General features: G+C 47.0%; 1 long non-coding RNA gene across 1 annotated transcript; it reads right to left on the reverse strand.

Moving 5' to 3' along the window:
- Positions 1–4,694: 4,694 nt before the first annotated feature.
- LOC144491730 (uncharacterized) lies at positions 4,695–16,758 on the reverse strand. Its single transcript, XR_013497492.1, has 2 exons — positions 16,604–16,758; positions 4,695–4,901 (listed from the first exon to the last, which is right to left on the reverse strand). It is a non-coding gene; the product is annotated as an uncharacterized LOC144491730 (long non-coding RNA).
- Between the last annotated feature and the right edge of the window lie 5,318 nt (positions 16,759–22,076).

Genomic DNA, 22,076 nt, shown 5'->3' on the forward strand with positions numbered 1-22,076 from the left:
GAGTTGCTGCCTAAGTTTTGAAAGCAAATTCATGAGCAGCTTTCTTGCCTTGCCATTGCAGAGCGCAGTGTTAACTCAGAAGCAAATCTGCGTTACTGAAGGGGCGGCTCAGCAGGACGAACAGAGGGTCAGCACAGCGCTCCGTTTGTGCTAAGAAAAAATCGATTAATTTTGCGGAGAAAATACCCCCTGTCCCTCCGTGTTACATTTAAACTGTGCAGGACGACCACTCTGCCTCCTGCCCCTCGCGTTTTAAAAGGATTCAGCAGAAACAAAATAGTTTCTGCGCAGTGTCTGAAAAAACATTGGTTGTATAAGAGGACTTGGACTGGATCCCACTCAATGTCTGCTGCTGAATCCATTTCACAAAGCAATTAAGAACTCAGGGCATGGTATAGAGCTATGTCCCTAGGGCTCTGGTTCTCGCCCACTTGTGCCTATTACTGTAAACATTTGCTGCAGTGTAAACATGATTTGTTAGTCACAGATACAAGCTCGGAGGCATTCATCTGGTGCAACGGCTATTGTTTTTTTCTAGCTACTATGGAGCACAGTGCAGAAGTCTTTAACCCACATGTGGAATGAGAAGAAGGCCATTCAGCCCAACGTGCCTGTGCCGGCTCTTTGAAAGAGCTCTCCAATTAATCCCACTTTTGATCTAATTTGATTTATTATTGCCCGATGGCAGCAGGGAAGAAGCTGTTCTCGAGTTGGTTGTTACGTGATCTCAGACTTTTGTATCTTTTTCCAGACGGAAGGAGGTGGAAGAGAGGATGTCCGGGGTGCGAAGCATCCTTGATTAATGCTGGCTGCTTTTCTGAGGCAGCGGGAAGTGTAGACGGAGTCAATGGATGGGAGGCTGGTTTGTGTGATGGACTGGGCTATGTTTACAACCCTTTCTGGAATCATAGAATCATAGAATCATAGAATCCCTACAGTGCAGAAGGAGGCCATTTGGCCCATCGGGTCTGCACCAACAACAATCCCACCCAGGCCCTATCCCCGTAATCCCACATATTTACCCCGCTAATCCCTTTAACCTACGCATCACGGGTCACTAAGGGGCAATTTAGCAAAACCGGAATCACTTCCAGGTCCTTCCCCCACTACCCGGCACAGATGTATTCAATTTCCTTTTGAACGTTACGTTGAATCTCTTTCCTTGAACGTTTCAATGCATTCCAGATCAAAGCCACCCAATATTTTCTGCGTCACACCTGGTTGCAGTTCTTTTGTCTAATTTTCATAGCCTCAAAGGCAAGTAAAAAAAGAAGGAACTGGCATTCTCATAATGCATTTCACATCTTCAAACTGTCCCAAAGTGCTTTGCAGCCAATGAGGTGTGTGTCAGCTGTGGCTAAATTGGTAGCAGTCTTGATTCTGATTTCCAAAGTTCTGGGTTCTAGTCCCACTCCAGGGTTTTAGTTCAAGATGAACACTTCAGTCTTGTATTGTTGGAGGGGCTGTTTTTTTGAATGTGAAGTTAAATTGAGGCCCCACTTGCCTGCACTGTTAAATTCCGTGGCATTATTTGGGAATAAAACAAGGCGTTCTTCCCAGTGTCCTGGTCAAAATTTATCACTTCATTAAAATCTCAAAACAGATTAAGCCCTAATAATTATCATATTTTGTCAGAGTTTTGTCAGCCATTTTAAGCACAATTGGCCCACACAAAGAACAACAAAAAAACATTTAATCATTCAGTGATGTTTTTTGAGGGGTCACTGTCTGTGTGGAGTTTGCACATTCTCCTCGTGTCTGCGTGGGTTTCCTCCGGGTGCTCCGGTTTCCTCCCACAGTCCAAAGATGTGCGGGTTAGGTTGATTGGCCAGGTTAAAAAATTGCCCCTTAGATTCCTGGGATGTGTAGGTTAGAGGGATTAGCAGGTAAAATATGTGGGGGTAGGGCCTGGGTGGGATTGTGGTCGGTGCAGACTCGATGGGCCGAATGGCCTCCTTCTGCACTGTAGGGTTTCTATGATTTCTATGAATGTTGGCTAAGACACTGGGGGGAACACCCCTTCTTCAACCAATGCTTTATATCACAGAATTCCAGAGTAGTTACAGCACCAAAAGAGGCCATTCAGCCCATTGTGACTGCACCGGTTCTCCAAACGAGCATCATGACTTAGTGCCATTTCCCTGCATTTTCCCCATGCCTCTGCACATTATTCCTATTCAAATAATCATCTAACACCCTCTCGAATGCCTCAGTTCAAATAAATAACAGCACCTCCGACAGTGCTGCACTGCCATGTCAGGCTGGAATATGTGCTCCGGTCTCTGCAGTGGGGATTGAACCCACAGCCTCCTGACTCAGGAAGTAAGATGCTCCCATTGAGTCAGGGTTGACCCTCCACAACATTCAACTCATAGTTTGTCTTACGGAAGTGTCTTAAAGGAATCTTTTAAGGTGCACACCCATAAACCACAAGACTTCTTCAATTTGCCAAGTAGTTATATGAAGGGACAACAGGATAGCTTTTAAATCCATAAACTGGAGGTTATCCAAAACCCTGCTACCTGTGATTTAACTCACGCCCTAGCTCCGTTCCCCACACCAAGTCCAGGGCAGTCAGACCGGACACAAGTTCCGGGGCAGTCGGACGGGACGCAAGGTTGGATGGGACGCAAGTGCAGAAGGAGGCCTTTCGACCCATCAATTCTGCACCGACTCTCCGAAAAAAGCATCTTAGCCAGGCCCAGCCCCACGACCCCATGTATTTACCCCATTAATCTCCCTAACCTACACATTTTGGGACACTAAGGGACAATTTAGCATAGCCAGTCCACCTAACCTGCACATCTTTGGATTGTGGGAGAAAAGCGGAGCACTCGGAGGAAACCCACGCAGACACGGGGAGAATGCCACACAGTCACCCAAGGCTGGAGTCAAATCCAGATCCCTGGCACAATGAGGCAGCAGTGCTAATCACTGTGCTGCCCTAATTTTATTTACTCTGTCAGGGGATATGGGCATCATTGGCAAGACAGTATTTGTTGCCCATTCCTAATTGCCCTTGAATTGAATGACAGTTAAGAGTCACCCGCATTGCTGTGGGTCACAGATAGGAGGTTAAAATCCAACAGGTTTATTTGGTAGCACAAGCTTTCGGAGTGTTGCTCCTTCTTCAGGTGAGTGAAGAACCTGATGAAGGAGAAACACTCCAAAAGCTCATGATACCAAATAAACCTGTTGGATTTTAACCTGGTGTTGTGAGACTTCTTACTGTGCCCACCCCAGTCCAACGCTGGCATCTCTACATCATGATCACAGAGAGGACGGCAGATTTCCCCTGATGGGTTTTTACGATAACTGACCATGGTTGCATGGTTACCATGACTGAAACTAGCTTTATATTGCAAATTTTAAAATTAAATTCAAATCGCCTCGCTGCCATGGTGGGATTTGAACCCAGGACCCCAGAACATTAGCCTGGGCCTCTGGGTTACGAGTCCAGAGACATTACTACCACGATATCTTCCACAACCCACTCTGCGCCCTGTCTAAAGGCCTTTACATGCTGTCTAAAGTATCGAGCCCAGAACTGAACACACTCCAACTGGGGCCTAGCAAATGATTCCTCAAGCTTTAGTGTAACCTCTTTGTCCTTGGACCCCACACTGTTTATGAACCCAAGGAATTTGTATTCTTTTTTAAACAACCTTCTCGACTTGACCTGACAGATTTTTTTTTTAAAGTCTATTTATTAGTATCATAGGTAGGTTTACATTAACACTGCAATGAAGTTACTGTGAAAATCCATTAGTCGCCACACTCCGGCGCCTGTTCGGGTACACTGAGGGAGAATTTGGCACGGCCAATGCACCTAATCAGCATGTCTTTCGGACTGTGGGAGGAAACCGGAGCACCCGCAGGAAACCCACGCAGACACGGGGAGAACGTGCAGACTCCGCACAGACAGTGACCCAAGCCGGGAATTGAACCCAGCTCCCTGGCGTTGCAAGGGAGCACTGCTAACCATTGTGCCGCCGTGCCGCCCTTGAATACGACTGCCCCTGTGACTCTCAGTTCCTCCGTCCCAGATTTATATTCTGGGAGAATTTCCACCAATGTTTTAGTCTTGTGCAGATCAAAGATTAAATCAGAATGAGCGTTGAGGCGGCTGCACCTGTTTGAAGCTTGTTGGGCGGTGGCTGAATTGTGAGAATGACGCCAGCGGGTTTTACAGATAACATGGAACAATAAAAGCGATCAGGCAATTATGTTAACGAGTTATCAATGTATCAATGATTGGACCCAATGTAGCTCCTTCAAAGTGTGACTTTGTGTTGTGTAACTTCAATGGAGGTCGGTAGATATGAGAGATGCTGCATCAATAGTGTGCCTTTCATGTTACTGATCTCTGCCAACATTAAAATAAGACGTAGGAACAGAAGCAGGCCATTCAGCCCACTGAGTCTGCTCTCCTGAGTGTTTGTATTCAAATCTCTGGATTTCATAGAATCTCTACAGTGCAGAAGGAGGCCATTCAGCCCATCGAGTCTATACCAACCCATCTTTTTTTTTAACCTTACCCAGGTCCTATCCTTAGAACCCCACGTATTTACCCCACTAATCCCCCAAACCTAGCATTTTGGAACACAAAGGGGCAATTTTGCATGGTCAATCCACCTAACCTGCACATCTTTGGTCTGTGGGAGGAACACAGTAAGAAGTTTAACAACACCAGGTTAAAGTCCAACAGGTTTATTTGGTAGCAAAAGCCACACAAGCTTTCGGAGCCTTAAGCCCCTTCTTCAGGTGAGTGGGAATTCTGTTCACCTGTAGAAACTTGATGTCTATGTCGATATGCGCGATCTTCTTGGAGATCCTCTCCACTTGGAGCCGGCAGTTTGCGGTGTCGATGGTAGGCATGATGTGGAGATGCCGACGTTGGGCTGGGGTAAACACAGTAAGAAGTTTAACAACACCAGGTTAAAGTCCAACAGGTTTATTTGGTAGCAAAAGCCACACAAGCTTTCGGAGCCTTAAGCCCCTTCTGGGTCACCCTTCTTAGGTGAACAGAATTCCCACTCACCTGAAGAAGGGGCTTAGTTAAGGATTATATCAGATCAGCCATTGAATGGCGGAGCAGACTGGATGGGCCAAATGGCCTAGTTCTGCTCCGATGCCTTATTGTCTTATGTTCCCCTCCTCATAGCTACAAATTTCAATTGTTTAGGATTTGAACTCCTCACCACCGGTGCCCCAGGCTGTGTTCTCAGCCCCCTACTATACTCCTTATACACCTCTGATTGTGTGGCCACATTCCACTCCAACTCGATTTTCAAGTTTGCTGATGACACCACCATTGTCAGTCGGATCTCAAACAATGATGAGATAGAGAATCTGGTGAACTGGGTGGCAACAATAATCTCTTCCTCAATATCAATAACATGAAGGAGATTGTCAACAACTTCAGGAAGTGTATGGAGAGCATGCCCCTGTCTACATCAATGGGGATGAAGTGGAAATGGTCGAGAGCTTCAAGTTTCTAGGTCTCCAGATCATCGACGGCAGAAATGTGCAGTTTCACGCTGACACTATAGTTAAGAAAGCCCAACAATGCCTTCACTTTTTCAGGAGACTAAGGAAATTCGGCATGTCTACTACAACTCTTACCAACTTTTACAGATGCACCATAGAAAGCATTCTTTCTGGTTGTATCACAGCTTGGTATGGCTCCTGCTCTGTCCAAGACCAGAAGAAACTACAAAGGGTCGTGAACGAAGCAAGTCCAACACACAAACCAGCCTCCCATCCATTGACTGTCTACACTTCCCGCTGCCTCGGAAAAGCAGCCAGCATAATCAAGGACCCCACGCAACCTGGACATTCTCTCTTCCACCTTCTTCCGTTGGAAAAAAGATAGAAAAGTACCAACCTACTCAAGAACAGCTTCTTCCCCGCTGCCATCAGAAATTTGAATGGACCTACCTTATATTAAGTTGATCTTTCTCTACACCCTAGCTATGACTGTAACACTACATTCTGCACCTGCTCCTTTCCTTCTCTATGAATGGTATGCTCTGTCTGTATAGCGCGCAAGAAAACAATATTTTTCACTGTATCCCAATACATATGACAATAATAAATTAAATCAAATCAAAATTCTATAATCAAAGGTAGGACTCCAGTAGCAGTAAAGATACCATCTGGTTCATAGGGGATGTGAGGTCAACTTATAGGACTGAACAGTAAGAAACAGGCTCCCATTCCGACTCGGACGACCTTAGTTATTTCTCACTTCCCAGGGTTTCAATTTCATCTCTTAAAACACATTCCCCTGGATTCCTGGGTCTGCATTCCAGCCTCTGATTACTAGTACAGTAAGAAGTCTCACAACACCAGGTTAAAGTCCAACAGGTTTATTTTTTTAAATACTTTTCCAATTCAATCAAATCCAGTCCAATTCAGAGTCTCAACAAGTTGAGACATTTCCGATCCAGGCTGGCAAGACAGGGCAAGCGACCACTTACCCTGTCCTGGGCCTGATCTACATGAGCCAAGCTGATTGGAGGAGGGAAAGCAATTCCTCCTCCAAGACTTGATCTCATTTGCATCTTAGCCAAAAGGCCGAGATACCGCTTTTAAAAATTGCTTCATATGAAACATATGAAGCTTCAATGTAACCTAATGACCTCAACCAAGTGCAGCATCCAGTACAACAGGTTTATTTGGTACCACGAGTTTTCGGAGCGCTGCTCCTTCATCAGGTGAGTGAAGAAGCAGCGCTCCGAAAGCTTGTGCTACCAAATAGACCTGTTGGACTTTAATCTGCTGTTGTGAGACTTCTTACTGTATTTACCCCAGTCCAACGCCGGCATCTGCACATCCTAATTACGAGTGTAATTTCACCTCTCCAGGACTTCTCCCCAGCCCTCTATACTTGCAGTCTGGCAAAATTCAGCCCCTCAGAATTAACAACAGCACCCCAGCTGTGTGGAGTTAGCCATCTTCTCAATTCGACTGCTCCTGACAAACTCTGACTGACTGAAATTGACTGTTTAAAAGTTTATTTATTAGTGTCACAAGTAGGCTTACATTAACACTGCAATGAAGTCACTGTGAAAATCCCCTGGTTGCCACACTCCGGCGCCTGTTCGGGCACACCAAGGGAGAATTTAGCATGGCCAATGCACCTAACCAGCACCGCTTTCGGACTGTGGGAGGAAACCGGCGCACCCGGAGGAAACCCACGCAGACACGGGGAGAACGTGCAGACTCCACACAGACAGTGACCCAAACCAGGAATCAAACCCGGGTCCCTGGCGCTGTGAGGCAGCAGTGCTAATGATGCTGACTGACCCTTGAACTTGTGATATACGTGTATAATGTATCTTGGGGTTTGGGGTGCGTACTGCCCCTTTAAGAATGCGGGTCAGGTAACACCTGGGGGATTAGCTCCTCCCAGTGTGAGACCCGGTTGTGCAGTCTTATATCTGACTGTGGAACAGTACACGCTTACAATAAAGAGCTCCCAGTGTTCAAATTGTCAAGTTACCAAGCCTACTCTGTGGTTCCTTAGGCACCATAAGTCGATCGGTGCGTTTACAATAAAACTGATCTGGGTGGCCTATCAATACACTCCCATAGGGTCCCACCCTTAGTAGGGAGGATCCAATATTGCAATATGCTATACCTGGGATATTACAATCTCCACAGAGACAGAGATCTGTGGGTTCCATAACAAAACATCAAAGAGAATTAATTTTAAGCAGCACACTATGGTGATCTGGGATAAGCTACTTAAATAGTGCTAGAGGCAGATTCAACAGTCATTTTCAAAAGACAATTCGATATATCCTTGAAAAGCATGTGTAAGTTTAGGGGAAAGATTGATGGAGTGGGGTTAATTATACAGCTCTGTCAAAGAACTGGCACAGGTATGATGGACTGAATGGCCTCCCTCTGTGCCGTACAACTCTATATTGATGTGGAATGCATAAATTCAATGCAAGGCTTCAGTTCTGTGTAAAGGAGCAGTGACAAGAATAGGCCATTCAGCCCCTCAAACCTGTTCAATCTTTTAATGTGATCAAGACTGACCTATACTTTTATCTCCATCCATCTGTCTGGCCTCCAAATCCTTATGTATCCTTGTCCAGCAAGAATCTATCGATCTCAACAACAGAAACGTGTATCTACTGAGCACAGTTAACACAGTAAAATGTCCCAAGGTGTTTCCCCTCATCTCCGTGTTAAATGAAGGACTCCTTATTTTTAAAGAAGGGGTCGCTCATTGAAGGCAAAGACGGGGGGAGGAATGTTTTTCTCTCAGAGAGTCGCAAGTTTTTAGAATTCTCTTCCTGAAAAGGCAGCGGAAGCAGAGTCACAGGGCGGGATTTAACAGCCACGCTCGGAAGAGACCGAGAATTCCTGCCTGGGGTCAACGGAGATTTCCGTTGTCGGACCCTCGCCCGCGTCGATTCCATGGCGGGTGAGGTGGTAGAGTTCTGGCCTTTGAGTTTTTTTAAGGCAGAGTTCGATAGATCCTTGATTAACAAAGGGGTGAAAGGTTTATCAGGGGTCAGCAGAAATGTGGAGTTTTAAGTTTATTTATCAGTGTCACAAGTAGGCTTACATTAACACTGCAATGAAGTGACTGTGAAATTGCAATCATGATCTGAGTGAATGGCGGGGCAGGCTCGAGGGGCCGAGTGGCCTACTCCTGCTCCTAATGCACATGTTCCTTCAGTAAAATGTCCCAAGGTGTTTTACAGGAGTGTTATCAAACACAAGATCACAAATTTCACATTTTTAACTGAACTAGCATCGAACGCTTTAGTGGGAGAGAATTGCACCGTTCTATCATGATTTGTTGAAGAAGTTTTTTAATTCTTTCATGGGATACGTGCATCGCTGGCTGGGTCAACATTTATTGCCCATCCTTTATTGCCCTTGAGGGGGCAATTAAGGGTCAACCACATTTCCTAACTTTTCTCCTGAATGGTGTGGATCTGACTTTGAGGTTACATCCCCCGGTCCTGGACTGAACATTACAAGGAGATATTTAATGGATTTTGATTTGATTTATTATTGTCACGTGTTTGGTATACAGTGAAAAACATTGCTTCTTGCACGCTGTACAGTGCTATACAGATTGGGTTAATGGGCCAGACCATTAACCCAATTGGTTGGAGTATCAGGTACATAGATCACTAAAACACACAGGTACAGGAAATAGACAAAATGGCTTATGGAATGCTTCACATCTATAGCACAAGATTACAGTGGGTTAGAAATCTTCCTTCAGCGATACAAAAACCTGGTTATTCCACAACTGGAGTTCTGTGAGCTGTTGTGGGACCTACGATTTCAAAAGTAAATATTGGCCTTGGAGGGAGTGCCGTTTGGAATTAATACAATTACCAGAATGGATTCCAGGTTTAAATCGCAGCAACTGGCAATTGTACACCCTGCAATTTAGAAAGTCAAAATTTTCAGGATATCGAGGGGAACAAATCAGGCAGATTGGGAGAAATGATTTCTGTTGGTTGGGGAAGTATTGGACTAGGGATCATTTAGTCAAAGAATCGGAGCCAGACTGTTCAGGAGTGAAGTTATTAAACCGCGCGACGTGGAAAGATTGGCAGAAGAATGGGAGTCTTGTTGGAACATGGTGATTGATGGTCAATGAATTGTTCATCTGAAATGTGAGATTGATAGAGTTTTTGTTCACCGATTGTAACGAAGGATATTTATTGTCCCTCTTCTGGCACAGTGGTTAGCGCTGCTGCCACACAGCGTCAAGGATCCGTGTTCAATTCCGGCCTTGGGTGACTGTCTGTGTGGAGTTTGCACCTGTGTCTGCGTGGGTTTCCTCCGGGTGCTCCGGTTTCCTCCCAAACTCCAAAGATGTGCGGGTTAGGTGGATTGGCCATGTCAAATTGCCCCTTAGTGTCAGGGTGATTGGCAGGGGTAAATACACGGGGTTACGGGGGATGGGACCTGGGTGGGATTGTTGTCAGTGCAGGCTCGCTGGGCCGAATGGCCTCCTTCTGCACTGTAGGGATTCTATGATATGACATGGGTGAAGATTGGTATATGGATCAGCCATGGAATGATGCAACAGGCTGAAGGAAATAAACGTTCCTATGTTCTTACTCCTTCACCTGAGGAAAAGCTTCTCTCTATCCTACCACTCAACCCATAGTGGATCCACCCCCATTGCTTTACTCAAAGCTATTAACCTCTCGCTGGCTTGCGGTTGTTTGGAACTTGGAGAATGATGGCTGATTTGCAGCTGAAATATTGCCAAGTGGGATGGGTGATCAAGCCCTGAAAGAATCCTTTAAGAAGACAAGCACAAAACCGCAATCTGCTGAATTTCATGTTTAAGGGTGTGTCATTGTCATGTCGTAAATTAAACCGTATTTGCATTCTCAGTTAAAAAAAACCCCACCTAATTTAAAATTCATGCTTCCAGTCATTGATGTACAGAAATGTTAGATATTGTCATTGCAGAAAAGTGTATTCAGAGATTATTGAATGTGGGCACATAGGCAGATCAAAGACTAAAGTCAAAAACCTGGACAGTTTTTTAAGAAACTTGGGATATTGGGGAAGAGTCACAGAAATGTAATTCACTAACTGCTGAACTGAATCAAAGGGCGGGCCTTGGTGGGGCCAGGAACGCACCCAAAAATGCTGGCACAGACTGGCGTGTGGGTTTCAGAATCACAGAGCGGAATTTTACTGGCATGTCCGCCCGAGGTTCGTACAATCCCGTCTGAGGCCAACGGAGAATGCCGTTCTCCGAGCCTCGCCAGCCTCTGGAATCAGGGTGGGCGTGCCGGTAAAATTCCGGCCACAGAATTGTTATGGTGCAGAAGGAGGCCATTTGGCCCATCATGTCTGCACTGGGGCTCCAGACGGGCATTATGACTTAGTGCCATCCCCCTGTCTTTTCTCCGTACACCACTGCATTTTTCCTATTCAAATAATCATCTAATGTCCTCTCGAATGCCTCGATTGAAGCTGCCTCCACCACACTTCCAGGCAGCACATTCCAGACCCCAACCACCCGTTCCCCAGCGACAGTTGCTGAGGTGGGTTCAGGGGTCACCTACCTCCACGTGGTGGGAGACTGATCCGCCTCCTTGAAAATCTTGTTTAAAGCACTGGAATTTTCCAGTCGTTCTCCAGTTTTCCCGCTTGACTGCAGTTTAGATGCCTGAAAGTGGGAACCCGGTGGCAGGCTGGGGGGTGGGGGGAGGCCAAGCAGCCCAAGAGAGCCTCTCTGCTTGGATGTGAGTACAGCCACCCCTGTAGAGGGCCTTATCCCTCTACATTGTGAAGGCCTGGCTGCAAGATCCCAAGGTTTTAAAGAATGTTGATTGGTGAGAGGGCGTCTCTGTTGAAACGCCCTCTCTGTTACTTAATCCATTGCAGGCTGGTGTTGCTGGAAGGCCTCTGATTGGCTGTCCAGCCTTGAGAGTCCTTAATTGGACAGGAGGTCCTCAGCCAGTCTAGAGGACCACTCCAAGAAAACCTCAACAAATGACTGCTTGATTTGATTCGATTTGATATATTATTGTTGCATGGATTAATGTAGAGTGAAAAGTATTGTTTCTTGTGCTCTATACAGGTAAAGCATACTGTTCATAGAGAAGGAAAAGAGAGAGTACAGAATGTTGAGTTACAGTCATAGCTCGAATGTAGAGAAAGATCAACTTAATGCGAGGTAGGTCCATCCAAAAGTCTGATGGCAGCAGGGAAGAAGCTGTTCTTGAGTTGGTTGGTGTGTGACCTCAGATTTTTGTATCTTTTTCCCGACGGAAGAAGGTGGAAGAGAGAATGTCCGGGGTGCGTGGGGTCCTTAATTACACTGGCTGCTTTTCCGAGGCAGCGGGAAGTGTAGACAGAGTCAATGGATGGGAGGCTGGTTTGCGTGATGGATTGGGCTACATTCAACAACCTTTTGTAGTTCCTTGCGGTCTTGGGCAGAGCAGGAGCCATACCAAGCTGTGATACAACCAGAAAGAATGCTTTCTATGGTGCATCTGTAAAAGTTGGTGAGGTGTGCCAAATTTCAGCTCCTGGCTTGCTCCTGGCAGGGTGGGGGGGTAAGGGTCTCGGGGGCAGTCCCGACTCCTATATCCCACACCAGGGAGAAAATCAAGCCCAAAGTCTTCAAAATGGAAGGTGCTTTGCAAGTTAATTCACAGAAAAAATCTTTTTAAAAACGTTTGCAAGACATGGAAACCAAAAGATGCTGGAGAAGATTCCATCCATAGAGATATTTTTGAATTGCACCCCCACTGTTGGTGATGTAGGGCACACAGCACAGCAAGATCCCACCAACATCGATATAATAATGACTAGATAACCTATTGTAATGATAAGAGAATGCAATCCCTACAGTACAGAAAGAGGCCATTCAGCCCATCCACCTGCACCAACAACAATCAACCTAACCCGCACATCTTTGGACTGTGGGAGGAAACCGGAGCACCCGGAGGAAACCCATGCAGACACGGGGAGAACGTGCAAATTCCACACAGACAATGACCCAAGGCGGGAATCGAACCCAGGTCCCTGGCGCTGTGAGGCAGCAGTGCTAACAAATGTGCCACCGTGCTGCCCACTGATTGAGGGATAAATGAGAGCCCTCATCTTGCTCAATCTCTCCTGATAGATTTAACCTCCCAGTTCCAGGAAAACTGGTTTCTCACGCATTGCCAGACAAACACAGCTGTACAGCTGCAAAAACAGATCGTATGTACGGCTGGGAAGTGACTAAAATATCTTGCTGAAGTAACATTAAAGAGAGAGGAGTGTGATCAGGAATTACAGGGGTGGGTGAGACAGCCTGGGGCTGGAATTCTCCAGCAGTTCACGCTGGAGCGATTCTCCAGTCCCGCTGCAGCGAATGGAAATTTGGCTGAGCACCAAGTTCTCCGTCCTCGCTGGCAGGGCGTGAACGACTGGGGAATTCCAGCCCTGGTTGCTGTTTGGGGCAGGATGTTTACATATTACATTGAAAGGGATCCTGATGATACTGAACACAAAGTGAGTGACATTGCAAATGGAATCGTTCAGAGCAGTTTGTGCGTCAGTTTCCTATCACCTCTCCTGAAAATTCTCAGTGATTCAGTTGGTCCTGCACAGGACTCCAGGAACCCTCCTGCACTTTGGCTAACTGGCGAGATTGATGTCAGCAATCCAGTCGTAGAATCTTACAGTGCACAAGGAGGCTATTTGGCCCATCGAGTCTGCACCAACCACAATCCCACCCAGACCCTATCCCCATAACCCCATGCATTTGACCTCGCTAGTCCCCTTGACACCAAGGGACAATTTTTAGCATGGCCAATCTACCTAACCCGCACATCTTTGGAGTGTGGGAGGAAACCAGAGCACCCGGAGGAAACCCACACAGACACGAGGAGAACGTGCAGACTCCACACAGACAGTGACCCAAGCTGGGAATCAGACCCGGGTCCCTGGCACTGTGAGGCAGCAGTGCTAAACACTGTGCCGCCATGCCGCCCAGTCGACCCAGTTGGGGGTACTATTAAAGTGTGATCCTGTATTCACTCAACGAGCAGATCCAAAAACCTTCCAATGGCCACCAATGATCAGCAGCCGATTTATTTTTCCCTCCCGAGCCCTCTCCAGTGTTGCTGGTGCCAAATGTCACAATCAGCCTTGGTCAACTAACACAGCCCACGGAAATGGCACTCAAAACTCTGTCGCCCATATCCATCATGTCCTGAGCTAGCCCCTCACCCCTGTGCTCACTCGCCGACATTGGCCCTCAGTCCGGTATTGCTTCCAATTTAAAATTTCTCATCCTCATTTTCACATCACCATCTTGTTGCACTCTAACTCTGTAACTTCCTCCAGCCAGGGTGGCACAGTGGCCCAGAGGCTAGCACTGCTGCCTCACAGTGCTAGGGACCCTGGTTCGATCCCTGGCTTGGGTCACTGTCTGTGCGGAGTCTGCACATTCTCCCCGTGTCTGTGTGGGTTTCCTCCGGGCGCTCTGGTTTCCTCCCACAAACCCAAAAGACGTGCTGGTTAGGGTGCATTGGCCGTGCTAAATTCTCCCTCAGTGTACCCGAACAGGCGCCGGAGTGTGGCGACTGGGGGATTTTCACAGTAACTTCATTGCAGTATTAGTGCAAGCCTACGCGTGATACTAATAAATAAACTGAACTATCCCTACAACTGTCTGAGATCTAAGCTTTCCTCCAATTCCGGCCCCTTGCACATCACTGATTGCCATCACTCCACGTGTGACGACTCTATCTTTCAACTGCTGAGGCCCTATGTTCTTTCAATAAACCTTCTGACTCTTTACCTCTTTCCCCTCCTTTCAGATGCTCCTTAAAGCCTATTATCATATCTCTCTCATGTTATTTGGATGTAACATGTTTCTGTGAAGTGTCTTGCAAAGTTTTATTATGTTAAAGGCACCATGCCAATGCAAACTGTTGTTTTTTTTACAAAGCTTTGCTGACCTAACCCTTTGGGGTTTCGAATTTGCATGCAATTTGGAAATGTTCAGCACTTGCACAGAGGCAAGGCTGGAGGTGTTTTGCGTAGCATTGGTTCAGGAGCTGTTGCTGTAACCTTAATTGATGTGTGATTGGTTGAGACACACCAGGAAGTGGGCAAAGCGAAACCACATCGACATTGCCGAGCTTTTCATCATTTCACCTTCACCAACAAGCATTGCTGTTTCGCACAGACACGTGAAGAGGGTTCGCCTTCTGGTTTTTGCTATCCTCCCCTCAATAGAAAAAAAATCATCAATAAAAAACAGCCTCCTCTACATTGCGAAGACTAATCGCAGACTGGGTGACCACTTTGCGGAACACCTTCCCTCAGTCCGCAAGCATAACGCCAACCTTCCTGCTGCGTGCCATTTTAACTCAGCATCTTGCACTCATGCCCACATGTCCATCCTTGGCCTGCTGCAATGCTCCAGTTGATGCCCAGCACAAGTTGGAAGAGCAACATGGGTGGCACGGTGGCACAGTGGTTAGCACTGCTGCCTCACAGCTCCAGAGACCCGGGTTCAATTCCGGCCTCGGGTCACTGTCTGTGTGGAGTTTGCACATTCTCCCCGTGTCTGTGTGAGTTTCCTCCGGGTGCTCCGTTTTCCTCCCACAGTCCAAACATTTGCAGGTTAGGTGCATTGGCCATGCTAAATTGCCCATTAGTGTCTTGGGATGCGTGGGTTAGAGAGATTAGCGGGATAAATTTGTGGGGATACGGAAATAGGGCCTGGGTGGGATTGTTGTCTGTGCAGACTTGATGGGCCAAATGGCCTCCTTCTGCACTGTAGGGTTTCTATGAACATCTCACCTTCTGATTGGGACTGTTGCTGCTCTCAGGACACAATGTTGGATTCGGCAACTTTAGATTGTGACCTTTCCCCTCCATCTTTAATACCTCTTTTTAAAATATCCCATACACGTATTGCCTCAATGCAAACCCCCCCTCGCCACAACGGGCCATCTGTCTTTTGTTCTTAAAGTTGCCACTTTTTGTGGCAATCTCTCACGGTTCTAACACAGTTTAAAGTTTATTTCTTAGTGTCAAAGGGGAGCTGAAATCTTGACCACTCTCCCCACAAAAAAGCTGCCGAGGATGGGGATGAATTGAAACAAGCAAAAACTGAGATTGATAGCTTCCTCGATCATCCTCAACACCGGCGCCCCACGAGACTGTGTTCTCAGCCCCCTACTATACTCCTTATACACCTATGACTGTGTGGCCAAATTCCCCTCCAACTCAACTTTCAAGTTTGCTGACGACACCACCATGGTGGGTCGGATTTCAAACAATGACGAGACAGAGTACAGGAATGAGATAGAGAATCTGGTGAACTGGTGCAACAATAATCTCTCCCTCAATGTCAACAAAATGAAGGAGACAGTCATCGACTTCAGGAAGTATAGTGGAGGACATTCCCCATTAATGGGGATGAAGTAGAAATGGTCGAGTGCTTCAAGGTGTCCAGATCACCAACAACCTGTCCTGATCCCCCCATGCCAACACTATAGTTAAGGAAGCCCACCAACGCCTCTACTTTCTCAGAAGACTTAGGAAATTTGACATGTCAGCTATGACTCTCACCAACTTTTACAGATGCACCATAGAAAATATTCTTTCTGGTTGTATCACAGCTTGGTATGGCTCCTACTCTGCCCAAGATCACAAGAAATTACAAAGGGTTGGGAATGAAGCCCAATCCATTACGCAAACCAGCCTCCCATCCATTGACTCTGTCTACACTTCCCGCTGCCTCGGAAAAGCAGCCAGCATAATTAAGGACCCCACACACCCCGGACATTCTCTCTTCCACCTTCTTCCCTCGGGAAAAAAAAATCACAAGCTTTCGGTGCGCAGTTCCTTCATCAGGTGAGTGCGTTCATCAGACTCACCTGATGAAGGGGCAGCGCTCTGAAAGCTCGTGATTCCAAATAAACCTGCTGGACTTTAACCTGGTGTGAGACTTCTTACTGTGCCCACCCCAGTCCAATGCCGGCATCTCCACATCTTTAGAATCAGAGACAAACACGTTACAAACTGAACTACAGCTCACACTCTCTGTTTCACGTGTCAGAGTAACCGACTGCCTCACCTGTTCATCCCAGTTAAATGGAAAGATGATGAGTGTGTGTTGGTTCAATTCCTTGCTCCGAAGTGCAAGATGACTTGTTTTTATTGAAGGAGCGCCGCTAATGCAGGACTAATTGGACAGAGCTAGAGAGACGGCCAGGCAAAGCAAGTTGTTGTGGCTGGTTGATGTCACGCTAAGCTTTTTAAAAGGCTGCAGGTTGGAAGAATGAGTCCAAGATTGAGTAATCGCATCTCTCCGGCCAGACTCTGAAGCAGTATCACATATCCTCATACAGCTGCTGAAATGTTAGACCAACTCAGCTGGGATATTGCTAAAAGCTTTTGGGTCAGATCTGAGATAGACCATTTCTGTGAATGCTCATTGATTCCAAGGGTGACAATGCTATCATAGAATCTCTTCAGTGTGGAAGGAGGCCATTCAGCCCATTGAGTCTGCATTGATTCTCTGATACAGCATCTTACCCAGGCCCACCACTCTGCCCTATACATGTAACCTCACATATTTAGCCTGCTATTCCCCTAACCTACACGTCTTGGGACACTAAGGGGCAATTTAGCATGGCCAGTCCATCAAATCTACACATCTTGGAACACTAAGGGATAATTTAGTATGGCCAATACACTGAATCTACAAATCCTGGGACACTAAGGGGCAATTTAACATGGCCAATCCACCAAACCTACACATCTTGGGACACTAAGGGGCAATTTAACATGGCCAATCCACCTAACCTACACATCTTTGGACACTAAGGGGCAATTTAACATGGCCAATCCACCTAACCTACACATCTTGGAACACTAAGGGGCAATTTAGCATGGCCAATCCACAGAATCTACACATCTTGGGATACTAAGGGGCAATTTAACATGGCCAATCCACCTAACCAAACCTGCAAACATTTTTCTATGCCTGGTGTTTCACTGGATGTCTGTGCACTCGCTCCATGACAAGTATCTTGTGCACCTCTAGCTTTAGGAATGTTAGACCTTTTTTGGAATTTCAGAGTCTGAACGTCCTGATTTTATATCCAAACCCGTTCTCTTCCTTCAACAACTGCCAGAAGAGCCAAGACCCAACAAAGGAGCTTTTGGGTCAGTAGCTGGAAGGTGTCCAGTGTGACACAACCCTCTTCAGCCATTATCTCCCCCTCACGGGAAAGGTTTGTGCCTTGGTTCTCCATTTCTAACTGAAATGGCTGAAGTTAGGAACTTACAGAAACATAGAATCCCTTAAGTAAAGAAGGAGGCCATTCGGCCCATCAAGCCTGCACCAACAACAATCCCATCCAGGCCCCATCCCCATAACCCCACCTTTTTATACCGTAGCTAGTCCCCCTGACTCTAAGGGGCAGTTTAGCATGGCCAATCAACCTGACCCTCACACTTTTGGACGATGGGAGGAAACTGGAGCACCCGGAGGAAACCCACGCAGACACGGGGAGAATGTGCAAACTCCACACAGACAGTGACCTAAGGTTGGAATTGAACCCGGGTCCCTGACATTGTGAGGCAGCCGTGCTAACCACTGTGCCACTGTGCCGCCCCAACTTGGCATGGGCGGGATATTTAGGTTCATACCCTACAATCACTTCCCACTTGTATGGAATATTGACGTTGGAGCTTCCCCTCTTCCCAGAACCACCATAATGTCAACATTTGCTTCAACAGAAGTGACATGGCATCTGGCACTCTGGCACCACACCAGTGACTCATACAAAGGCATGCCAGCTGCTCAGTTGCATGGCTAATGCTTGCAGCTGAAGATGTTTGGGAATATAAGTACTCAGCAATGGGATCAGAGTAGACGGTGCCAGTTATAGGGCAGGAACAGGTCCAGGCGTGATGATTGAAACAATCTTTTGCGCTGTAATTTCTGGGATTCTATGATGTTTTTGATTCAGTTATATAGTCATAGAGTCATAGAGGTTTACAGCATGGAAACAGGCCCTTCGGCCCAACTTGTCCGTGCCGCACAGTTTTTACCATTAAGCTAGGCCCAGTTGCCCGCTTTGGCCCATATCCCTCTATACCAATCTTACCCATGTAACTGTCTAAATGTTTTTTCAAAGACAAAATTGTACCCGCCTCTACTACTACCTCTGGCAGCTCGTTCCAGACACTCACCACCCTCTGAGTGAAACAATTGCCCCTCTGGACCCTTTTGTATCTCTCCCCTCTCACCTTAAACCTATGCCCTCTAGTTTTAGACTCCCCTACTTTTGGGAAAAGATATTGACTATCTAGCTGATCTATGCCCCTCATTATTTTATAGACCTCTATAAGATCACCCCCTCAGCCTCCTACACTCCAGGGAAAAAAGTCCCAGTCTTTCCAGCCTCTCCTTATAACTCAAACCATCAAGCCCCGTTGTGGTGGAACAGCTTCCATGGCAACACCCCTCGGGTCTGGGCACTGCAAATTTGCCTCGTCTCTGTTGAGGAGCTGAAGTGGCGAAACATCTGCCCACAGCCTGGATTGCAAACATGCAGTTGCTATTGCACATGAGGTGTCTGAAGCAGGGGTGGGGTTATCCATTCGTGTCTGTGGGAATGTTCTTGCGACTTGTCCAAAGATGTGCGGGTTAGGTTGATTGGCCATGCTAAATTAGCCCTAGTATCAGGGAGATTAGTGAGGTAAATATGTGGGGTTACGGGACCAGGGTAGGATTGTGGTTGGTGCAGTTTTGATGGGCCGAATGGCCTCCTTCTGCCCTGTAGGGATTCTATGATTCTATGACTGACATTGCTGGCCCTCTCAGGCAGGCTAAAGGCTCAGCCTTGGTGTAAAGTGATAGCACGCAGTCAGGCATTCTTTATTTTACAGTGGATGTTGTCCATTACCTTCCCCCCCCCCCCCCCCCCCCCTCCCCCCCCCGATATAAATATAGCTTCTGTTCCATGAGAGACAGTGTGACGTGACAGCTGCTAACACCACCCGCGCTTTAATATGCCCAATATGCTCTCGTTGCATACTTTCAGTGTCAGCCATGACTCAGTGGCTAAGACTCTCACCTCTGTGTACAGAGGCTGTGGGTGCGTGTCCCACTCCAGAGACTTGAACCCAAGATCTAGGCTGACACAGTTTAAACAAGGGAAGAGGGGGGAGACAGTGGAGAAGGAACAGTTTAGGAAGGGAATTGTAGAGCTTAGAACATTGGCAACTGAAGAGCATGGCCAATGTTGGTGGCACGAGAAATCAGGTTATGTGTAGGTCGGAATTGGAGGAGTGCAGAGATAGTACAGTACACTACAGTACAGATGGAGGCCATTCAGCCCATCAAGGCTGCACCGACAACAATCCCACCCTATCCCCGTAACCCCACATTTTACCCTGCTAGTCCCCCCGAACCTCGGGTCAATTTAGCATGGCCAATCAACCTAACCCGCACGTCTTTGGACTGTGGGAGGAAGCCGGAGCACCCGGAGGAAACCCACGCAGACACGAGGAGAACGTGCAGACTCCGCACAGACAGTGACCCAAGCCGGGACCCGAACCCAGGACCCTGCTGTGAAGCAGCAGTGCTAACCACTGCACCACCGTGCCGCCATGAGATTTCCAAAGGGACGTAGGCTTCTTTTCTCTCTTTCGTTAGCCTGTTGGAGAACCAATCTCTGTGTCTGAGTTGAATTTCTACTTCTGGGCGGCACGGTGGCACATGGTGGATTATCGCTGCTGCCTCACAGCGCCAGGGTCCCGGGTTCGATTCCAGCCTTGGGTCACTGTCTGTGCGGAGTCTGCATCTTCTCCCTGTGTCTGCGTGGGTTTCCTCCGGGTGCTCCAGTTTCCTCCCACAGTCCAAAGATGTGCAGGTCAGGTGGACTTGCCATGGCAAACTGCCCCTCAGTGTCCAAAGATGTGTCGGTTGGGGGGATCAGCAGGGTAAATGTATGGGGTTACGGGGATAGGGCAGGGGGGATGGGTTTTGTCGGAGACTCGATGGGCCGAGTGGCCTCCTTCTGCCCTGTAGGCATTCTGTGATTCTATGATTTATCAATCATGCTCTCGAGGAAAGCAGAAGCCGAGGGTGATTGGAGTGAGTGAAAAAACATCCGTTTGACTTTATCCAAAAGCTGAATTTAACTTGAAAGTGCATTCTGTCACCATGGTGACCGGCTTCCTGTTACCTTGTGCTAGGCTATCAGCACACTTACAGGCTCTATCATGCTTGCCAATTCTATGAATCAGGTCACAACAGAAGAATCATCTGAGCTTTACATTGATCAAACTAACTCTTCCATCCCCTGATCATTGACCCAGGTTTTGTCGATCGATAATGTTTGCTATCTTGGTCAGGAAGCTGGTTTTTTTGATGTACAGATGGTGATTGATGCTGTGAGATTTCTCTCCTGTGACCCAGATGAGAGAGGCACCCTTCTAAATGTCATGAAGAGCTTTGCAATATCCCCAGAGAAGCAATGGACAAATCTCCAGATAAAGGGAGCAGAGTGGCGAGGGGGTGACGGGTTGGGGCTAAAGGTATCCTCACCCTCACAATGTTGCCCTCACCTTGTGGACCTCCAGCAAATTATGCATAGAGCTCTGTACTCAAACACCTTGGCCCAGACTTTCTCCCCGTGGCAAAAAATAGCAGAAATAGCTTGAAAATCATAAGCCCATAAGACATAGGAGCAGAATTAGGCCACTCGGCCCATCGAGCCTGCTCCGCCATTCAATCATTGCTGATATTGTTCTCATCCCCATTCCCCTGCCTTTTCCCCATAACCCCTGATCCCCTTATTAATCAAGAACCTATATATCTCTGACTTAAAGACGCTCAATGACCTGGCCTCCACAGCCTTCCGCGGCAAAGAGTTCCACAGATTCACCCACTCTCTGGCTGAAGTAATTCCCCCTCATCTCTATTTTAAAGGATCATCCCTTTAGCCCGATCATAGATCATAGAATCTCTGTAACCCAACAGGCTAAAAGTGATCAGACAACACCCTGCCCTGAAACCCAGTGGCAGATGTCACTTAATCGATCTCCTGTGGACATCTCCTCAAATTCCCTTCAGGTGATTGTCATACAGGTGTTTCCAAGCTCCACTCTCAAAAAGACATGCTTTAAAATCTTCTTTCAAACAAGGTTTTATCTCTGTTGTTTTGACAAGGAGCTGCCTCCAGGTTTTCCAACTATCCTTCTGAACAAGGCTTTCTCTTAGCTGTTCCCAGCAAGGATCACAAAACTTCAGATCACTTTAGATATATTTGGCTTTTCACCAGCCAACTCCTTCTCAGCTCTCTCTGGGACTTCCAACCTGTTCCAGTTCCAATTTCCTCAATTCCTTTAACTTCAGACTCAGCAAGATCTCTCTACTTTCCTTACCTAGATGTCCTTTAGATTTCTGGCACTTACCTCCTTGTCCCTTATTCCATGGTGTGGCTTTTCTTCTCCCAAAGTTGTGAAAGATGTTCTCTCTCTCACTGCAAAGATTGTTATACTCTGGCTTCCAGTAAAACTGAATTCAAAAA

The sequence above is a fragment of the Mustelus asterias genome, chromosome 3, assembly GCF_964213995.1.
Source record: "Mustelus asterias chromosome 3, sMusAst1.hap1.1, whole genome shotgun sequence".
NCBI lineage: Eukaryota > Metazoa > Chordata > Chondrichthyes > Carcharhiniformes > Triakidae > Mustelus > Mustelus asterias.